The sequence below is a fragment of the Erpetoichthys calabaricus genome, chromosome 18 (genome assembly GCF_900747795.2).
Source record: "Erpetoichthys calabaricus chromosome 18, fErpCal1.3, whole genome shotgun sequence".
Lineage (NCBI taxonomy): Eukaryota > Metazoa > Chordata > Cladistia > Polypteriformes > Polypteridae > Erpetoichthys > Erpetoichthys calabaricus.
In genome coordinates, this window is record NC_041411.2 from 24,955,802 (window position 1) to 24,965,529 (window position 9,728).

General features: G+C 39.0%; 1 long non-coding RNA gene across 1 annotated transcript; it reads left to right on the plus strand.

Annotated features, from left to right (window-relative positions):
- Positions 1-6,865: 6,865 nt before the first annotated feature.
- Positions 6,866-7,975, plus strand: LOC114668671 (uncharacterized). Its single transcript, XR_003718907.2, has 2 exons — positions 6,866-6,977; positions 7,136-7,975. It is a non-coding gene; the product is annotated as an uncharacterized LOC114668671 (long non-coding RNA).
- Positions 7,976-9,728: the final 1,753 nt, after the last annotated feature.

Here is a 9,728-nt window from a genome sequence, read left to right on the forward strand (position 1 = left end):
ATATTACATATATATATACATATATAATACATATACATATATTTCATATATATAAAGATATGACATATATTACAACAACAACAAAAATATTGAATGTAGCTCAAAGTGCTTTACTGGATGTCAAAAAACAGCAACAAAAAAAATTTGATAAGAATAATAATGAATAACATACAAAAAAAAATGCACTTATATAGAATAATTAGTAGAAAAGTAGAGTCTTTACATCCATCCATCCATTTTCCAACCCGCTGAATCCGAACACAGGGTCACGGGGGTCTGCTGGAGCCAATCCCAGCCAACACAGGGCACAAGGCAGGAACCAATCCTGGGCAGGGTGCCAACCCACCGCAGGACACACACAAACACCAAGCACACACTAGGGCCAATTTAGAATCGCCAATCCACCTAACCTGCATGTCTTTGGACTGTGGGAGGAAACCGGAGCACCCGGAGGAAACCCACGCAGACACGGGGAGAACATGCAAACTCCACGTAGGGCGGACCCGGGAAGCGAACCCAGGTCCCCAGATCTCCCAACTGCGAGGCAGCAGCGCTACCCACTGCGCCACCGTGCCGCCCTGAGTCTTTACATTGGAGCCCTAAATTGTCTTCTCCAGCTCTTGCAATTAAACAGCAAGACAACTTTCTTTAGTTTCTCTTTAATACAGGGTTCGCCAAGTCCGGTCCTGGTTGACCACCTTGGCTGCAGGTTTTCATTCTAACCTTTTTTAATTGAGTGCCCTGTTTTTGCTGTTAATTAACTTCTTGTGAATTAATTTTAATTGAATGGCTTTTTAAAGATTTGTTCCTCTGAATTGCTTCATCTCTTTCCTTAAATGGCACCCAAATAGAAATGAAATGTGAAGTGAGTGAACCAATAGAAGACCAACTAAGTCAGGGCCTTAATCTCCAACCAATTTTACTTCAACCGGCTGCTTAATGAGGTGCCAATTCCTGTTGTTAATTAAACCAGATCTTTAATTTCATGGCTTTTTGCTTCTCTCGTGGTGCATTAGCAGACATTTCCAATAATGTTTATTTTCTCTTTCTAAGAGCTCTATTAAAATTTTTTGTGGACCTGAGCAGATCAACATTCCTGAGACCTTCATCTTTCTTTATTTTCAGATATTGTATGATGGACACCAGTTGTTTTGGCTCATTTTGTATCTCATTATTGTTTGGGTGATAATTAAGGAGAAATAAACAATTAAGGGGTCTGAGTCTTCAAGAACAAGTCAATTAAAATTAGTTCAAAAGAAGTTAATTGGCAGCAAAAACAGGTCACTCATTCTGAAAAGGGTTAGAATGAAAATCTGCTGTCCTCCAGGACTGGAGTTGGCAACCCCTCCTTTAATACAGACATGACTAGCTTCAAAATAAATTCAAACTTGGAGTTTCAGAGGCACTTCTAATATCCATAAAATAACAACTGTCAAGTCTTGCAACACCTATCTCGTAAGATGTCTTGCAGCGCTCTGCTTCTGTGATCATCTTCACAGTTAAAATTCAGCACTTAATTGAGAGAAGACCACCAGGAAATAGTTGATCTACCTCTGGGTTTAATCCCTTTTGAGTAAACATAAACATTATCTGTTAAACAGGAGAGCATGTGAAGAGACCCCAAAGCCATATAGCCCTAAATCGTCTCCTCCTGCTCGGGCAATGAAACAGCCAGACAACTTTGTTTAGTTTACCTTTGATTGAGACATGACTAGCTTCAAAATAAAATCAAATTTGTCAACTCAATATGATTTTAGGCACTTCTAATATCTGGACACATGTGTTTCCAATCTGGGATCACCTATCTCTCTGGGTTTCATCACTTGTGAGAACATTAACTGTTAAACAGGACAGAATGTGAAAACACCCCACAGACATGTAGAACTAAATTAACTGCTGCTTGTGCAATTTAACTGCCAGACAAATTTCTTTAGTTTGGCTTTAAAGGAGGCCTGACTGGCTCCTAAATCAAATCAAACCTCATTGTAGGCTTTTCTAATTTCTAATAAAACATGAGCTGCTTGATTCTCGTCTTTGAAGCATGCCTCTCCCTATGCTATCTTCTGCACAATTAAAAAAAAAATAACTTAATCAGGAGAAGACACATAGGTCAACACTAGGAAAAAAATTATTTTGCTCTGGGTTTAATAACTTATGTGTAAACACAACCATTAACTGATAAACAACACAGAATTTGCTGCTTCCGCATACACAACTTGCACAAATATGTCACCTCCTGACACTGTAATTGAACAGCCAGAGATATTTCTTTATTTTGGCTTTAAAGGAGGCATGACTGGCTTCAAAATAAAAACAAAACTTTTCTTCAGGACTTGATCATAGTCACTTAATATCCTTAAAAAAACACTTGAGACATGTAACATCCCATCTGGGAACACCTATGGGTTAACATGACAAGCATCCCTCTGCTTCTGTAATCATCTGCACAGTTAAACAATATATCTTGAAAGAAGACACTTGGAAACAGTGTTTTTAGCTGTAGGTTTGATCAATGGGATTTAAAATTCTCCTCAAACATTTCAATGTCCGACTCTGCTGTGGTCATATATACACCTTGTCCTATAATATCTTCTCCTGAGGTCTCACATACAAGAACAGCCACTTTCTTTTTCTTTTGTAGTGTCTGCAAACTCTGTCTTTACAAATATACTAGGTACTAAGGTGGCAGTCATTTTGTACTTGCTACACATAAGAAATCAAAAGTCTATGGTTAGACGAGCACTTTAAAAAAAAAAAAACTTTTAAAATCTAATAACAAATTAGAAATCATTAGATATCCTAATCAGACTGGGTTGCGTGACTTGAACAGATTTTACCGACTTCCAATTAGACTACTACTGTCATCTGCTTGCTGTATTTGCTTCTTTCTCTATTTCCAGCTTTTTTCAAATTTTCTCCATAGGGTTTTTACAATTAACAGCATCTAATTCTTAATGCCTTTCTTTTTCTTTACATTAAGATTTGTTTTTTTCTTCACGAAAAGGTTAAAAGTGGGATGTTCTATCAAGATGTCTCTACGCCCAGAGGTTACAAGAACACAAAAATATGTCTGATGGATAGTTATCAAGACATGTGGCAAATGAACTGATGATGATCTAGAACTAAACATGTTACCAAAGAACTGGAATCTTTAGAGAAGTAAATTCAACAGCTCTTTGCCAGACATAATCATCTGAGCACTGAGAAAGCTCACCTCTTTTGGACTTAGTCAATGCCCAGGGTTGATTTGGCTATCTCTACTCTGCGTCGTGCCACACACATCTAGGGATGAGTCGGGTTTACACCAACTCCTGTTCCAGCCACATTGACAGAACCTGGTAAAACTGACAATGGAGGCATGGGCCCAAGCCCATTTCATCTCAACTTCCTCAGTCTAGCATCACCTGTCACAACTGTTGTAACCCTCTCCACTGCACTGCCATGCCTGCAGACAGCAGTTATTTGATTTGTTTTGAGAGACTCTATTCAATAAACGTAAAACCTTTGTGTTGTGTTTCCCTGGCACATGAGTTAAAGATGTAAAAAGAAGAGCCCCAGTAGTCCTTGAGAAGCACAAGGGCAGGACTATTGGGAATATTTTAATCCATGCTGGCATCAACGACATTCAATATTGACAGTCAGAATGACTGAGTATGAACTTTACATCTGTCGTTCAGGCCATGAAGTGGAGGACCCCAGCTGCGAGAACTGTTGTTACATGTCCACTTCCAATGCTCCATAGATCAGATGAAACCAACATTTGACTGCTGGCCCTAAACACATGGATGAAAACCTTTTGCGAGAGGTGAAACATCGGCTTCTTTGACAACTGGCACCTCTTCTGGGAGAGACAGTTTTTTTACAGATGTGGTAGCCTGCATCCAAACAGGGTGCCTGGGTACTCTTTCACAATATTTCAAAGGTAATCTGTCTTTCTTAACTATGTATCTTTAGTCTTAATATTTACTATAATTCCATGTTAGGATGTGGTAATTCTGTAGTGGGTTCACCTATAGATGTGCACTGTATTAGAATTATATATAGTTTTTTTTCTGTTGTTTTTGTCTACCATTCTAGTTTGTTATTGCTGCCGACATTTTGTTAGCTCATGTGTCCTAAGATGTGATTTGTGGTAACTGATGCTATTGGATTAAAGGGTTACTGAAAGTTCACTTTCCTATATTAACTGTGAATTCAAAACCCAAACAAACTGTTTCCAAAATTTACAGTTTCCTCACATCTCCACTCACTGATGCCTCAGCCACTGCCTTCGTGTTCGTGCTCATGTCCATCTTCAAGTTCTCTTCAGCTTCTTCTCAAAATCCATCAGCTCCCATCTGACCCCTGACTAGTGAGTGATGTCTCCTTGTGATGGGTTGCCATCCTGGGTTTGTATTTTCCTGCTCTGAGCCCACTGCTGCTGGTAGAGACTGCAACATCTTGAAAATCTGAAATGGAAAAAGAAGGTCCAGAAAATGGTTGGAAAGGTGAGAAGCAAACTAAAATAGATAAAAATATATAAAGAGATCAGCAGGTTAGAAAATTGATAGAGGTGTGGAGACATGAGTAAGTACAATAAACCAATTTAAAGTAAAACTCCAAGGCCACCAGAGGGCACCCGGTCTGCTCTAGGTGGTCAATTGCTGAAGTTCTAAGATTAGCTGATCTCGATTCATTCTTCTGAGTGGCCATCACAACGTGTCAATCAGATGTGTTATCAGAAAATAAGCATCTCGTCCAGAATGGAGAATTTTTACTTTCTCATACAAATCAGAGCAGTGAATACAAAGAAACAGCAAAGATCTGATCCTATGTCACTTCTTGATCAAGTGGTGATGTCTGACTTATTCGGTGAGATGAGATTTATGAAATGATTAAATTAAAAAGAGCAAAAAATATCAAGAAAATACTGCAGAGTTAATGGAGAATAATAATACCATTAAAGTGAAAGATATTCTGTGTTATATAGTGCATTTTGTGTTGACAATACAAACTACAATTACGAATGGAGACTCACAAAGTTTCTCGAGCAGTAGAGAATAAGCTACCTGATTCTCTCAGGGTCAAACAGTAAGGCTGACATTGAAAATTAACTCACGTTTCCATGGCATATAGTAAAAATGGCAATAAGGTGACGGCAAGTTGAATCTTGAGTGAAGAAGGAACCCAATGTTGGTTTATAAACAGCTGTAATGAAAATCAAAGTGAACATTCAGATAATCCCCTCTGAGTGTCACTGTGTATCTGAGCAGGAGACACTTCGCTGGGGTGAGCCAGTGCTTAGAGCTTCAGCTCAGGTCTCCACTTTTTATTCCATCACACTGGAAATCGAGCCAGAACCTGCAGTCAGCGACCATCCAGCATACAATGGTCATCCACAGCTGTACTGACATCTAAAATAATATTTATATCTAAATCTAAACATATTTATACAAATAGTTTAAGAAAATAGAAAGTCAAAATGAAAATGTAAAACCTCCAACGCTGGATTATGGGCAAATTCTGCCCTCTTGTGGTCACATATGGAATTAAAATAATTTTTTTCTTACATTTTTTCATTCTTTTTTCAGACTTTTAAACATTAAGGCTGTGTTGAATCCTTGGCACATCTAATTTCAGGCCAGTCATAGCCTCTGCTGTTTGCATTTCCATGTATTGATTTTCTCTTAGAGAGCTTTACTGGGTTTACTGGGAATTTTTCACAGTCTGCAGTGATCAGGTCAGATGCAGGCTGACGTAGTCTATTAATTACAGACATATGACATGGATTGCTGTGCTGTTATGGCTAACACACACACGTAAAACACACTATAGGGCTAACGTAGTGTCGCCTGTTCACCTCCCTTGCATGTCTTTGGACATTTGGAGGAAACCGGAGCACCCAGAGCAAACCCACGCAGGCCCAGGAAGAACAGGCGATCTCCATGTGAAGCAGCAGCACAACCACTGCTGTGCTGTCTTGTGAGTCCAGATGTCACATTTCAAAATGCTGATGTAAGAATTAGGAAACTTAATATAAACTTTTAAAACGCCCATATCTTGTCCGAAGCCTATGTAGCGGTCTTACATTTTTAGTTATAATAGTGATGGCGCTGTCCAGAAGACAGGTGTGTGTCAGTGGACAGGTTGAGCTGTTAGATCTCGAGTTGTGTTTTTGAAATGATCTTTCCAGATTCAATTAAACCCAGTTCTGCTGTACGAGACACCTAAGGTTGGTTTCTACCCACTGTTCTCAATTTGGCATACGAGGGCAAATGCCAAGGTCAATTACTGACTTAAAAACTGTATGTAGGATTAGTAAAGATGGATGGCCTAAATCAGGGGTAGGCAATGTCAGTCCTGGTGAACCTCAGTGGCTACAGGTTTTCATTCCAACCCAATTGCTTAATTAGAAACCAATCATTGCCAATCTCAGACCTTATTTAATATTATGGCTTGTTAGTCTGTGCAATGTAAGGCTCTTATATCGTAGATATAAATGATTTGAAGCCTAAAACAGATAATTTTCAGTCTGTCACATTTTTCTATTAAGTGTTTTATTAAATCAAACAGTGCATGATGAACACACACAGATGTAATTGGAAAAAAGCTAGCTGGAGAACTGCTGGCTGCTTTGTCTTTTACATCTTTTTGCTAATAAGGAGCAATTAAAACACTGAATGCAGCAGTTTAAGATTGAAATAAGCAATTAAGGTTGGAGAACCTTAACAAGCGAGACCACTAAAATGAAGCATCAAAATGTCACTTAAGAAAAATGTGCTTCATCAGCAATAATTGAGTTCTCGTTAAGGAACTGGGTTGGAACAAAAACCTGCACATACTGTGGCACTCCAGGACCGACGTTGCCTACCCCTGGCCTAAATAGTGCGAGTGTCTCTTTAAGAGATTAAGTCACCCACCTGTATAAATTGGCCCAGAAGCAGCCTTAAGGCAGGTGTGCAAGGAGCGTAATGTTGAACTGGGAATTGTGGCAGCAAGTAAGTGAAATCTGTGTCTTAACTGTTTGGTTTTTTGGTATGTTTTTATTATGTTTAAAGGGTTTTGTACGGGGAGTTTTAAGTATTTATTTTTATAGTTGTATGCTAAGAGTCAAGATGTTGTAACTAATTGTAAGTTTTTTTTTTTTTTTTTTTAGATACAAGGGGGCTTGTCACGTTTTTCTTTACTGTTTTAACAATGTATTGTTGGGTTGCCTTGCTTTGTGGTGTTGCATTGTTTTTAAACATGTCACTAGTGTTTTTTTAGTTTGTGGGGGTTTATACATGTTCTGACGCTCACTTATAGTCATATAGTCCTTGACGAGTTGTATTGGATCTAATTACTTGTTTGTAATTTGACTCTAAGGCATGAGCATTTGTTTTAAATGCCGGATTTGTGCTACAGAAATTTGGTTTAGTCAGTAGCCTTGTTTAAGAATACAGGTGCATTTTTAATTTTTGTGCAAGTCAGGATTGGTAGAGAAAGTAAAAACGTGACAAGCTCTATAGTGTCGTCAAGCGCTTGAAGATTTCAGGTAGCGCCTTGGACAGCAGACGCGGTGTTTTAGTATTGGCGGACCTGAAGCAACAACTCCAGGTGTTGATGGCAAGACTGGCAAAGGAGAAAATTGAAAAGGATGCTTTGCTGCAAGAAATGACTGTTGGTTTTGACTCGGGTTGGTTCCATATGGTACCTGATAAAGCGGAGAAATGTAGGAATTTTTTGGACACTCTGGTCCCAGTGCTATAGCGCTGTGTGAATGGAAAGATGAAATTTAAATATGAACTTTCATCGGAAGACCCCGTTAAAACAAGCTGATTTTGTTTACGAACAGTTGGAAGGACTGGCACGGGACACAACATCGCTCTATTGCTGAGCGTAATGACGCACGGAAAAGCTTTGAAAAATTGCAAAATGTTTTAAGATCCCATTCCTTTGTAAAGCTTCAGAAGTGTTTTGATCGTATGGAGAGGAAATAATTAAATGTGTAATGTCATTGTTGGACTGTAATTCGATGTAAACCGGGCGATGTGGTTGGGTAAAGATGCTGTGCTAAGGGATCAGTTTGCGGAAAGTGTATGATAATGGCCTACGCCGGGAGCTTAAACGATTGGTACGTCAAACCTTTTTTTTATGAGCCGAGGCTATTCAATGAGGGGGAAGGGGCTTTCGTTGGTATAATTTTGTGTTGTACTGGAATGGAGAATGCTTTTCTGTAAGAGTAAATCTGAAAACAACGGAGTGAAATGGTGAGAGCTCGGCAACAGTAGGATCACCTTATAAATCTAGGTGGTGGCATCAACCTGCATATGATGTTAATGGGTTACCTAATTGTTTTAAATGTAAGCAAAGTGGGGATCTTGCCTGTAACTGCAGGAAAAACATGCCCGCTATAGTACAAGAGGTGAACAATTGGGATAAAGTGACGGGTTATTTGGGCAGAGTACTATAGTGACTGTAGTAATGGGAAGGGTACACAAACTAACAGATTTTATTAAACTTGGTTTCTCTTTCAAGCAACTTAAGATTAGCCATTTAGTGTTGGTAGCTGAAAATATTTGGTTTCAGATCTCCATCAAAGTAAATTTTGTACCAGCTAACCTAATTTAGGTTCTTGTGCTGTATGGGAGGTGATATGTTTGCATATTCTGTCAGTTTTCAGCATGCATGGCTGTCCAACTGCCAAATACTTTCCCGATTGGACGGCTATACAGGTCTGGTCATTTTCAGCAGCGGAATTTTATAATGGAGTATTTCTGGTAAGTAACCCTATTTCTCAACTTTGTTTTATCACATTCTTTCAAGAAAGCTGCAGAAACTTAATTTTTTTTTGTATATAACTTGCACTACAAAATGCTTGTGTATTGCCTAGATTTTTAAATAAATGTAAAGTACAACATTGGAATGTTCATAATATTTCTAATAGCATAAACTGGTTATGACCAATAAACAGTTTTTTAAATAACTTGCTTCAGTATAAAACAAATGAATTACACACGTTCTAAATGATTTGCCTCAACTTAAATTCAGTGTACCTGTGACTCCTGGATATGGGATCTATGGTAACAATTCTTTTAAAGAATTTTGAATCGAGGGGTGTGGAATTGTTCAATTGTGGGTGGTTTTGACTTAAGGCAGCCAATGGGCTGGATATTCCATATATTGGCTATTTAGAACTGGATATAGTGGCCATGGGTCAGAAGTTGGTACAGTACCAGAAGTAGTACCAGTTCCTAGTTTAGTAGGAATGACTGTCATGATTGTAAATTCTTTACCCCTTGTTGACCATTGGCATGTATACAGAAATATGGCACTGGATGGGTAAAGGCTTTGGAAGTATAAAGGTGGCTTTACTGGCATCCTGATGGCCTGTTTGTAAAAGTGGGGGGTTCTGAGCCACAACAAATCAAGTGGTTATGGTGCACATTGTAAGCCTGCTACCTGCACCAATGTGCTTTCATATAGCACTTTCCACACAGGGAGGACCCAGGAAGCAAACCCACAATCTTATTGCAAAGCAGCAGCACTACTACCGCTGCCACCTGTGAACACAAAATGCAAAGGAGCTGGGATATTAGCCCTTGTGGAGCTGTTAAGTGTAGAAGGGTGCCTCCCTCCAGGTATGTTTAAACACTGGTATACTATATGTGCAACTAAAGAGGGTATGTGGTATGTTTTAAATTTGGGCAAAGAGACTGTGGTTTAACCTCAAATGTGGTTAGCAAGGTGGAGTGGAAGTGGTTCCTTGT